We start from the raw sequence: 10280 nt of genomic DNA on the forward strand, positions 1-10280 counted from the left end.
CCCCCACATACAGGGAGGAGGCCTTGTGTGTGTGTGGGGGGGGGGGGGGCGGCAGCGGGAAGATGCAACTCTCTCTTGAGAGAGAGTTCGGGTCTCCCAAACAAATACATAACTAGAAACTTCATTTATTTACTTTATTTCATCGAGCATACCGTGGAAGAGGGAAAAGGAACAGGGAAGCTAGGCCAACTGGTCGAGCTCCTCCTTTCGTTTTGTTTCAAAAAGGAAAGGAAAAGCCAAAGAACCCCCTCTTTTTGGTGAAAGGAACAGAATGGTGAAAGTTGAAACATCGGCTCGCCACTTAATACTTTGGCTTTTAATAAAAGGGACAGCAGATCGACTTCCGAGTTGATTAAGAGAGAGAGAAAGAGAGAGAGAGAGAGAGAGAGAGAGAGAGAGAGAGAGAGAGAGAGAGATAAAAACCACAAAAAAACGTTTTGTCGACCAGCCTCCTTTTAAACCTCTGTTACACAGGAAGACTGGTCAACCTCATTCCCCCCTCCCCCCACTCACACACACACCCCTCCCCCTCCACGGAGAGGTTTAATGAGAGAAGAAAGGTAGAAGAAGAGAGTAAAGGCCAGTCATGAGCACGTGGAGAGAATTTGGGAGGGGAATGGGGAGAGAAGGGACAAAGGGGAAGAGGGGAAGAGAGGAAGAGCAAAAGAGCAAAGAGAGGAGCAAAGAGAGCCAACCTCATATTTTATTTTATTTTTTTTAAAGATTTATTTATTTTATTTATGCGTAAGAGTACACTGTAGCTATTTTCAGACACACCAGAAGAGAGCATCAGATCCCATTACAGATGGTTGTCAGCCACCTTGTGGTTGCTGGTAATTGAACTCAGGACCTCTGGGAGAAATTTGTGTGTGTGTGTGTGTGTGTGTGTGTGTGTGTGTGTGTGTGTGTGTGTGCCCGTTAGTTTAAAAATCTGCTGTAGACCTCCCTTTTAATATCTGTTTAACAAATATTTTTACCATATTTAAATTTTATTTATTTTATTTTACTTAAAAATAATAATGAATAAAGAGTCAATGTGAATAAACAATAAAACAAAAATCAAGGTGATCGGGGTTGGGGATTTAGCTCAGTGGTAGAGCGCTTGCCTAGCAAGAGTAAGGCCCTGGGTTCGGTCCCCAGCTCCGAAAAAAAGAAAAAAGAAAAAAAAAAAATCAAGGTGATCAACAGATACCGACGACTGACATGGAAAAAAGTTAATAGATCGCCATAAAAACAGAGTAAGTGCGATGTAAACAATAAAACAGATGGGATGGAGAGATGGCTCAGCGGTTAAGAGCACTGACCGCTCTCCCAGAGGTCCTGAGTTCAAATCCCAGCAACCACATGGTGGCTCACAACCATCTGTAATGAGACCTGATGCCCTCTTCTGGTGTGTCTGAAGACAGCTACAGTGTACTCACATGCGTTAAATAAATAAATTTAAAAAAAAAAGAAAACAATAAAGCAGAAATTAAGACGAGGGACACAGAAGGACAAGGGAGATAAAACAATTAAATGTTAACAGACATAAAGTGGGAACGACGGGGTTGGGGATTTAGCTCTGTGGTAGAGTGCTTGCCTAGCAAATGCAAGGCCCTGGATTCAGTCCCCAGCTCTGAAAAAAGAAAAAAGAAAAAAGAAAAAAAAAGAAAAGCGGGAACGAGATGAAGGGCAAATATAGACGACTGAAACGAAATGATGGAATAAATTTATAAAATAATAATAAAATACGAGTAAATACGAATAAATGGCAAACTGGACTTTAATAAATGTTTAAATCAAGGTGAATGACAAATACAATTTAGACAAAAAGGTTTTGAAAAATGAAAAGAAATAGAAAGCATATATGAATCAATAACAAGACTGAAGTCACAATGGCCTTGAAGTGACACGGACGACAAACGTGAAAAACATAAATGAAATAATTTCGACAGCCACGGACATTCACATGGTGTGTTGGGAAACACCGCAGTCTTTATTTGGCGAGTAAAAACGCCTCGGGGAACTCTGTACATAGGAGGCTGGGAGCATGAATCACTCTATCTATCTATCTATCTATCTATCTATCTATCTATCTATCTATCTATCTATCTATTTTATTTTTCTCTCCCTTACATCTTCCCACCATACCATACGTTTCTCCTTATACAAATCCATAGATTTATATATGTTCTTAATTTCATTTTTTTCCTCTGCCACACAGCCCACCACACAGAACCTCTAGATCTCGGGATCCCCTTCTGCCAGCACCAGTGGCAAGGGCACAGCTCCCCAGAGAATTAACTCGATCCGAACATAAGCGCGACAAGAAATTAAAAGTTAAATCGGAAGTGAAACTGAAAATGAAATTTTGGCCGAAAATAAAATAAAATGAAAGGTATAAGTTTTGTGACAATCAAATCATAAATCCCAATTGGGCAAAAAATAAAATTACAAAGTCAAAATTTTGTCCAGTCCACTGTGCTCCTGTGGAATCCCTCCCTGGAACTTGCTCGGTAGAGTAGTCTAGTCCCAAACTCACAGAGGTCTGCCCTGCCTTTCTCTGAAACCTACAGAGCCAGTCAAAACCTACAATCCTTTGTTGTTTGTTTGGCAGTTTGGCAGTTTGTTTGTTCCTGGACAAAAATGTGGGCTCTCTCTGATTCCTATATGTCTGCATGCCAGAAGAGGGCACCAGAACATAAGAGGACACACCACACAGCTCCTGAGAATCCAGAGGGTTTTTTTTTGTTTTGTTTGTTTTGTTTGTTTTTTCTTCCTCTTTTCTTTTTTTCCGGAGCTGGGGACCTTGCTCTTCCCAGGGCCTTGCGCTTGCTAGGCAAGCGCTCTACCACTGAGCTAAATCCCCAACCCCGAGAATCCAGGTTTTTGACCAAAACAAAAAACAACAACAGGGGCTGGAGAGATGGCTCAGCGGTTAAGAGCACTGACTGCTCTTCCAGACGTCCTGAGTTCAATTGCCAGCAACCACATGGTGGCTCACAACCATCTGTAATGAGATCTGATTGATCTCTTCTGGTGTGTCTGAAGATAACTGCAGCATACTCAGATAAATAAAAAACAAATCTAAAAAAATTAAAAACAACAACAAAAAACACAAAAACAAACAAACAAACAAAACCCCCAAAACTAACAACCTAGAGGGTAGATATCTGCCTGCCCAGGTCTTCTAGTGCTATTTAAGGCTTCCTGTAGATAATAAAGCTTGTGTATCTTTTATCCAGGAACAGAATCATCAAGGCAGGGTAGGAGAGAAGCCCTGTTTGGGATTAAACGTTTCTACAACGTAACAGGAGGAGGCGGAGGGAGAGGGGCTCCTCAGACATAAATCTAAAATAGTACAATGGATCATTTTGAAGGCGTGTGGGTGAGGGTGACTGGAGACAGAGTTTTTCTCTGAGTGAGTGTGGAACTCACTGTCCCTGAGCTCAGCCTGTGATGAGAGAGAGAGAGAGAGAGAGAGAGAGAGAGAGAGAGAGAGAGAGAGATCGAATTTTCTGTGTCTCTCTGTCTCTGTCTGTCTGTCTCTCTCTCTCTGTGTCTGTCTCTCTCTCTGTCTCCCTGTCTCTGTCTCTCTTCCTCTCTCTGTCTCTCTGTCTCTCTCTGTCTCTGTCTCTCCCCCCTCCCCCATGCGTGTGTTTGTGTGTTCAACCGAGGAGGCAATGGCAGATAAATGTCTGCCCCTCCTCTGTAAGCCAGGCCACTCCATTACTGCCTTTCCTTTTTCTTAGTTTGTTTGGTTTATTCCAAGTTAATTGTATCTGTTTCTTTATTTTCCTCCTCATTTCTTTAGTTGAGTCAGGGGTCTTTGCACAAAAGCCCTGGAAATCAGTACCTGGATCAGGTCTGCAGCCTGCTCACAGAGTTCTACCCACCTTCACCTCTCAAGTGATGCAATCAAAGACATGCAGCACCACACCTGGCTTCTTTTCACATGTACATTTACTTTAGTTCCAATGCTCATTCAGGTCTGAGAGACGGGGGAGGGAAGGAGGGAAGAGAGACAGAGAGTGACAGAGAAACAGTTGACCGAGAGGGAGAATTGTAGGTTAATTATTGTTCCGTCTCCTCAATCACGGTCTACTGGTCGCCATCGTGGCAACCATGCCCCGCAACCCTACCTTCGGTAAGATCAAGCATAATGGCGGCAACCATATAATTCCTGCTTAGTCGCACTGAACACTCCGGTCATCACTACCTGTGGAGAATTGTAAGGGGGCTCCTCTGGTCTAGAGAGTAGTACCCTTGAATGAAATGAGGATCACAGCAAGCATTATTTGTTTTGAGATATAAGATGTGGAAAGAACTATATGTGTGGATTTACAGACAGACAGACAGACAGACAGACAGACAGACAGACAGAGAGGACAGGACAGGACAGGACAGGACAGGACAGGACAGGACAGGAGAAAAAAACAAGAACACAAACAAAAACTCAAAATGGAAGTCCGGTTCCAAATAGTCTCTGTCTGCCCTGTCGCTCTAGTGTTGGTGGTCCAGGTTATAAAAGCTTATACATGGGTGGGTGCGGGAAGTGCTGCTGGGTGTTCAGTTCAGGTCCAAGATTATTGCGGGTAACTAGACAACAAAGAAAGCAGTTAGACTGACTCCTACAGTGTTCGGTTTCTGAGTGTGTTATCACACAGAAGAGCCTAACAGAATATGTAATGAATTCTGGCAGCAACAGCAGAAACAACCAATGAGAAAGTGTCCTTATAATACTAGCAACTGCAACAAAATGGCAGACTAGCCAGCTAACAGTTCCCTAGCCATTAACTCATCTGACATAGGCCTTCTTCACGTTGCATCTAGATAGGTCTTCCTGTCTTCCTCTCCAGTGTGTGTGTGTGTGTGTGTGTGTGTGTGTGTGTGTGTGTGTGTGTGTGTGTGTGTAAAGAGAGAGAGAAGGAGGGGGGGAGAGAGAGAGAGAGCTTTAGAGAGAGAGAGCTTTAGAGAGAGAGAGAGCTTTAAAATCAGCACTCAAGCCTTTTCTCTTCCTATCCCTATCCCAACCCCCCCCCCCCCAAACCAGCAGCAAAGCCACCAGCACTCGAGAGACAGAGGAAGATGAAATCTCTAGTCTGAGAAACAAGAGGAGGTAGATAAACATACCCCCCCCCTCTCTCCTTCATAATTTGTTAAAGTGTTCCCTTTGTGTTGTGTGGACTCTACTGTATTAAGCAAGTTTCACATCGTACTATCTCCAAAGAGGAGTCAACAGTCTCTTGGCGTGCAGGCAGTTGTTGCCTGCTTTAAATATTTTTTGGTGTGTTTGTTTGTTTGTTTGTTTGTTTGTTTGTTTGTTTGTTTCAAAACCGAGGGCCTGCCTGCGTTCAACAGATCCAAACCCAGTTCTCAGAGGGGAAAATGGAGTCAAGTCCGAAGTCACTGGCATTTAGGTCATCGGCCATTGACAGTCATAGGAGATGGGAATATCGTCCTTTCTCCAATGGAGACTCACCTGGGTATGCATCAACCACATCTAAGGGCAGGCCTGGGTTAGTACGGGGTGGTGGATGGGGAGGAAGGATCTGGAAAGAGCTTTGCGATGGGAAACTATGATCAGAATGTTGCACAGAAAACAAAATTTGTACTTAAAAAAAAAAAAGGCTCCCGATATCTATCCAAAAATGAAAGGAAATAAAAACCGACATCAGAACTTTACTAACTGCAAATGCTCCATCTCCCTGTATCCAACCACTCCACTCCCAGATAGGTAGATGATAGTTTGCACTTCTGTCCCAGTTGGGCTGTCGAGGTTAAGGGAAGGGGAACCACCTCTGTGGTTATGTGATCCACACACGAAATAAAATAAAAGGAGCGGATAAACGTGCCTGGCATTTTAAGATGCTCAATTTCTTTGCAAGCTTCATTTTGTTTCATTCTTTTAAAGGTTTACTTATTTATTTTCACTTACATTGAGTACACTAAAGCCCTTTTCACATACACAGGGCAGTAGAGTGCATGGGATATCCCTTTGCAGAGGGTTGTGAGCCACCATGTGGTTTCTGTGGAATCGAACTCAGGACCTCTGGAAGAGCAGAGCGGTGAGTGCTCTTAACCTCGGAGCCATCTCTCCAGCCCTTGACAAGCTTTATTTAACTAAACATTAAACATGAATCAGAAACGCCAAACCCTGTACATATATGGTCCAGATTCACCCTTACTTAGAAATCCCCGAGCTGGCAGGGCGAGGCTGGGAATTGAGAGTGAGCAAAAAGGGAGTCTGCCTCTTTCCCCCAGGGTGTGCTATCAACTCCATTACCATTTCCAAACAGCTGGGTGTGAGTCTAACTAAGGTTTCCTTCAGTCAGACATTTGCCAGGAGCCGGAGCCCTGACAGGACAGCGAGAGCGATGATCAGACATCATTTCACAGTGAAATCATCACTCGCTGATTTCAGGCAGAAAACTTTAGAAAACTCTAAACTCTAAAGAGGCACTGAAGCGTGCTAGGGCAGCAGCAGTACTTCCCCGACTGACCTTCAGGAACCTGCATATTCTCCAGCCCCGCCCCACCCCACCCCCTCTCAGCTAGCTCCTGTCCACCCCTCCCCCTCCCCCCACATACAGGGAGGAGGCCTTGTGTGTGTGTGTGGGGGGGGGGGGCGGCAGCGGGAAGATGCAACTCTCTCTTGAGAGAGAGTTCGGGTCTCCCAAACAAATACATAACTAGAAACTTCATTTATTTACTTTATTTCATCGAGCATACCGTGGAAGAGGGAAAAGGAACAGGGAAGCTAGGCCAACTGGTCGAGCTCCTCCTTTCGTTTTGTTTCAAAAAGGAAAGGAAAAGCCAAAGAACCCCCTCTTTTTGGTGAAAGGAACAGAATGGTGAAAGTTGAAACATCGGCTCGCCACTTAATACTTTGGCTTTTAATAAAAGGGACAGCAGATCGACTTCCGAGTTGATTAAGAGAGAGAGAAAGAGAGAGAGAGAGAGAGAGAGAGAGAGAGAGAGAGAGAGAGAGAGAGAGATAAAAACCACAAAAAAACGTTTTGTCGACCAGCCTCCTTTTAAACCTCTGTTACACAGGAAGACTGGTCAACCTCATTCCCCCCTCCCCCCACTCACACACACACCCCTCCCCCTCCACGGAGAGGTTTAATGAGAGAAGAAAGGTAGAAGAAGAGAGTAAAGGCCAGTCATGAGCACGTGGAGAGAATTTGGGAGGGGAATGGGGAGAGAAGGGACAAAGGGGAAGAGGGGAAGAGAGGAAGAGCAAAAGAGCAAAGAGAGGAGCAAAGAGAGCCAACCTCATATTTTATTTTATTTTTTTTAAAGATTTATTTATTTTATTTATGCGTAAGAGTACACTGTAGCTATTTTCAGACACACCAGAAGAGAGCATCAGATCCCATTACAGATGGTTGTCAGCCACCTTGTGGTTGCTGGTAATTGAACTCAGGACCTCTGGGAGAAATTTGTGTGTGTGTGTGTGTGTGTGTGTGTGTGTGTGTGTGTGTGTGTGTGTGCCCGTTAGTTTAAAAATCTGCTGTAGACCTCCCTTTTAATATCTGTTTAACAAATATTTTTACCATATTTAAATTTTATTTATTTTATTTTACTTAAAAATAATAATGAATAAAGAGTCAATGTGAATAAACAATAAAACAAAAATCAAGGTGATCGGGGTTGGGGATTTAGCTCAGTGGTAGAGCGCTTGCCTAGCAAGAGTAAGGCCCTGGGTTCGGTCCCCAGCTCCGAAAAAAAGAAAAAAGAAAAAAAAAAAATCAAGGTGATCAACAGATACCGACGACTGACATGGAAAAAAGTTAATAGATCGCCATAAAAACAGAGTAAGTGCGATGTAAACAATAAAACAGATGGGATGGAGAGATGGCTCAGCGGTTAAGAGCACTGACCGCTCTCCCAGAGGTCCTGAGTTCAAATCCCAGCAACCACATGGTGGCTCACAACCATCTGTAATGAGACCTGATGCCCTCTTCTGGTGTGTCTGAAGACAGCTACAGTGTACTCACATGCGTTAAATAAATAAATTTAAAAAAAAAAGAAAACAATAAAGCAGAAATTAAGACGAGGGACACAGAAGGACAAGGGAGATAAAACAATTAAATGTTAACAGACATAAAGTGGGAACGACGGGGTTGGGGATTTAGCTCTGTGGTAGAGTGCTTGCCTAGCAAATGCAAGGCCCTGGATTCAGTCCCCAGCTCTGAAAAAAGAAAAAAGAAAAAAGAAAAAAAAAGAAAAGCGGGAACGAGATGAAGGGCAAATATAGACGACTGAAACGAAATGATGGAATAAATTTATAAAATAATAATAAAATACGAGTAAATACGAATAAATGGCAAACTGGACTTTAATAAATGTTTAAATCAAGGTGAATGACAAATACAATTTAGACAAAAAGGTTTTGAAAAATGAAAAGAAATAGAAAGCATATATGAATCAATAACAAGACTGAAGTCACAATGGCCTTGAAGTGACACGGACGACAAACGTGAAAAACATAAATGAAATAATTTCGACAGCCACGGACATTCACATGGTGTGTTGGGAAACACCGCAGTCTTTATTTGGCGAGTAAAAACGCCTCGGGGAACTCTGTACATAGGAGGCTGGGAGCATGAATCACTCTATCTATCTATCTATCTATCTATCTATCTATCTATCTATCTATCTATCTATTTTTTATTTTTCTCTCCCTTACATCTTCCCACCATACCATACGTTTCTCCTTATACAAATCCATAGATTTATATATGTTCTTAATTTCATTTTTTTCCTCTGCCACACAGCCCACCACACAGAACCTCTAGATCTCGGGATCCCCTTCTGCCAGCACCAGTGGCAAGGGCACAGCTCCCCAGAGAATTAACTCGATCCGAACATAAGCGCGACAAGAAATTAAAAGTTAAATCGGAAGTGAAACTGAAAATGAAATTTTGGCCGAAAATAAAATAAAATGAAAGGTATAAGTTTTGTGACAATCAAATCATAAATCCCAATTGGGCAAAAAATAAAATTACAAAGTCAAAATTTTGTCCAGTCCACTGTGCTCCTGTGGAATCCCTCCCTGGAACTTGCTCGGTAGAGTAGTCTAGTCCCAAACTCACAGAGGTCTGCCCTGCCTTTCTCTGAAACCTACAGAGCCAGTCAAAACCTACAATCCTTTGTTGTTTGTTTGGCAGTTTGGCAGTTTGTTTGTTCCTGGACAAAAATGTGGGCTCTCTCTGATTCCTATATGTCTGCATGCCAGAAGAGGGCACCAGAACATAAGAGGACACACCACACAGCTCCTGAGAATCCAGAGGGTTTTTTTTTGTTTTGTTTGTTTTGTTTGTTTTTTCTTCCTCTTTTCTTTTTTTCCGGAGCTGGGGACCTTGCTCTTCCCAGGGCCTTGCGCTTGCTAGGCAAGCGCTCTACCACTGAGCTAAATCCCCAACCCCGAGAATCCAGGTTTTTGACCAAAACAAAAAACAACAACAGGGGCTGGAGAGATGGCTCAGCGGTTAAGAGCACTGACTGCTCTTCCAGACGTCCTGAGTTCAATTGCCAGCAACCACATGGTGGCTCACAACCATCTGTAATGAGATCTGATTGATCTCTTCTGGTGTGTCTGAAGATAACTGCAGCATACTCAGATAAATAAAAAACAAATCTAAAAAAATTAAAAACAACAACAAAAAACACAAAAACAAACAAACAAACAAAACCCCCAAAACTAACAACCTAGAGGGTAGATATCTGCCTGCCCAGGTCTTCTAGTGCTATTTAAGGCTTCCTGTAGATAATAAAGCTTGTGTATCTTTTATCCAGGAACAGAATCATCAAGGCAGGGTAGGAGAGAAGCCCTGTTTGGGATTAAACGTTTCTACAACGTAACAGGAGGAGGCGGAGGGAGAGGGGCTCCTCAGACATAAATCTAAAATAGTACAATGGATCATTTTGAAGGCGTGTGGGTGAGGGTGACTGGAGACAGAGTTTTTCTCTGAGTGAGTGTGGAACTCACTGTCCCTGAGCTCAGCCTGTGATGAGAGAGAGAGAGAGAGAGAGAGAGAGAGAGAGAGAGAGAGAGATCGAATTTTCTGTGTCTCTCTGTCTCTGTCTGTCTGTCTCTCTCTCTCTGTGTCTGTCTCTCTCTCTGTCTCCCTGTCTCTGTCTCTCTTCCTCTCTCTGTCTCTCTGTCTCTCTCTGTCTCTGTCTCTCCCCCCTCCCCCATGCGTGTGTTTGTGTGTTCAACCGAGGAGGCAATGGCAGATAAATGTCTGCCCCTCCTCTGTAAGCCAGGCCACTCCATTACTGCCTTTCCTTTT

Source organism: Rattus norvegicus, unplaced genomic scaffold (genome assembly GCF_021556685.1).
Source record: "Rattus norvegicus strain SHRSP/BbbUtx unplaced genomic scaffold, alternate assembly SHRSP_T2T unassigned-0000129, whole genome shotgun sequence".
In the NCBI taxonomy this organism is placed as follows: Eukaryota; Metazoa; Chordata; class Mammalia; order Rodentia; family Muridae; genus Rattus; species Rattus norvegicus.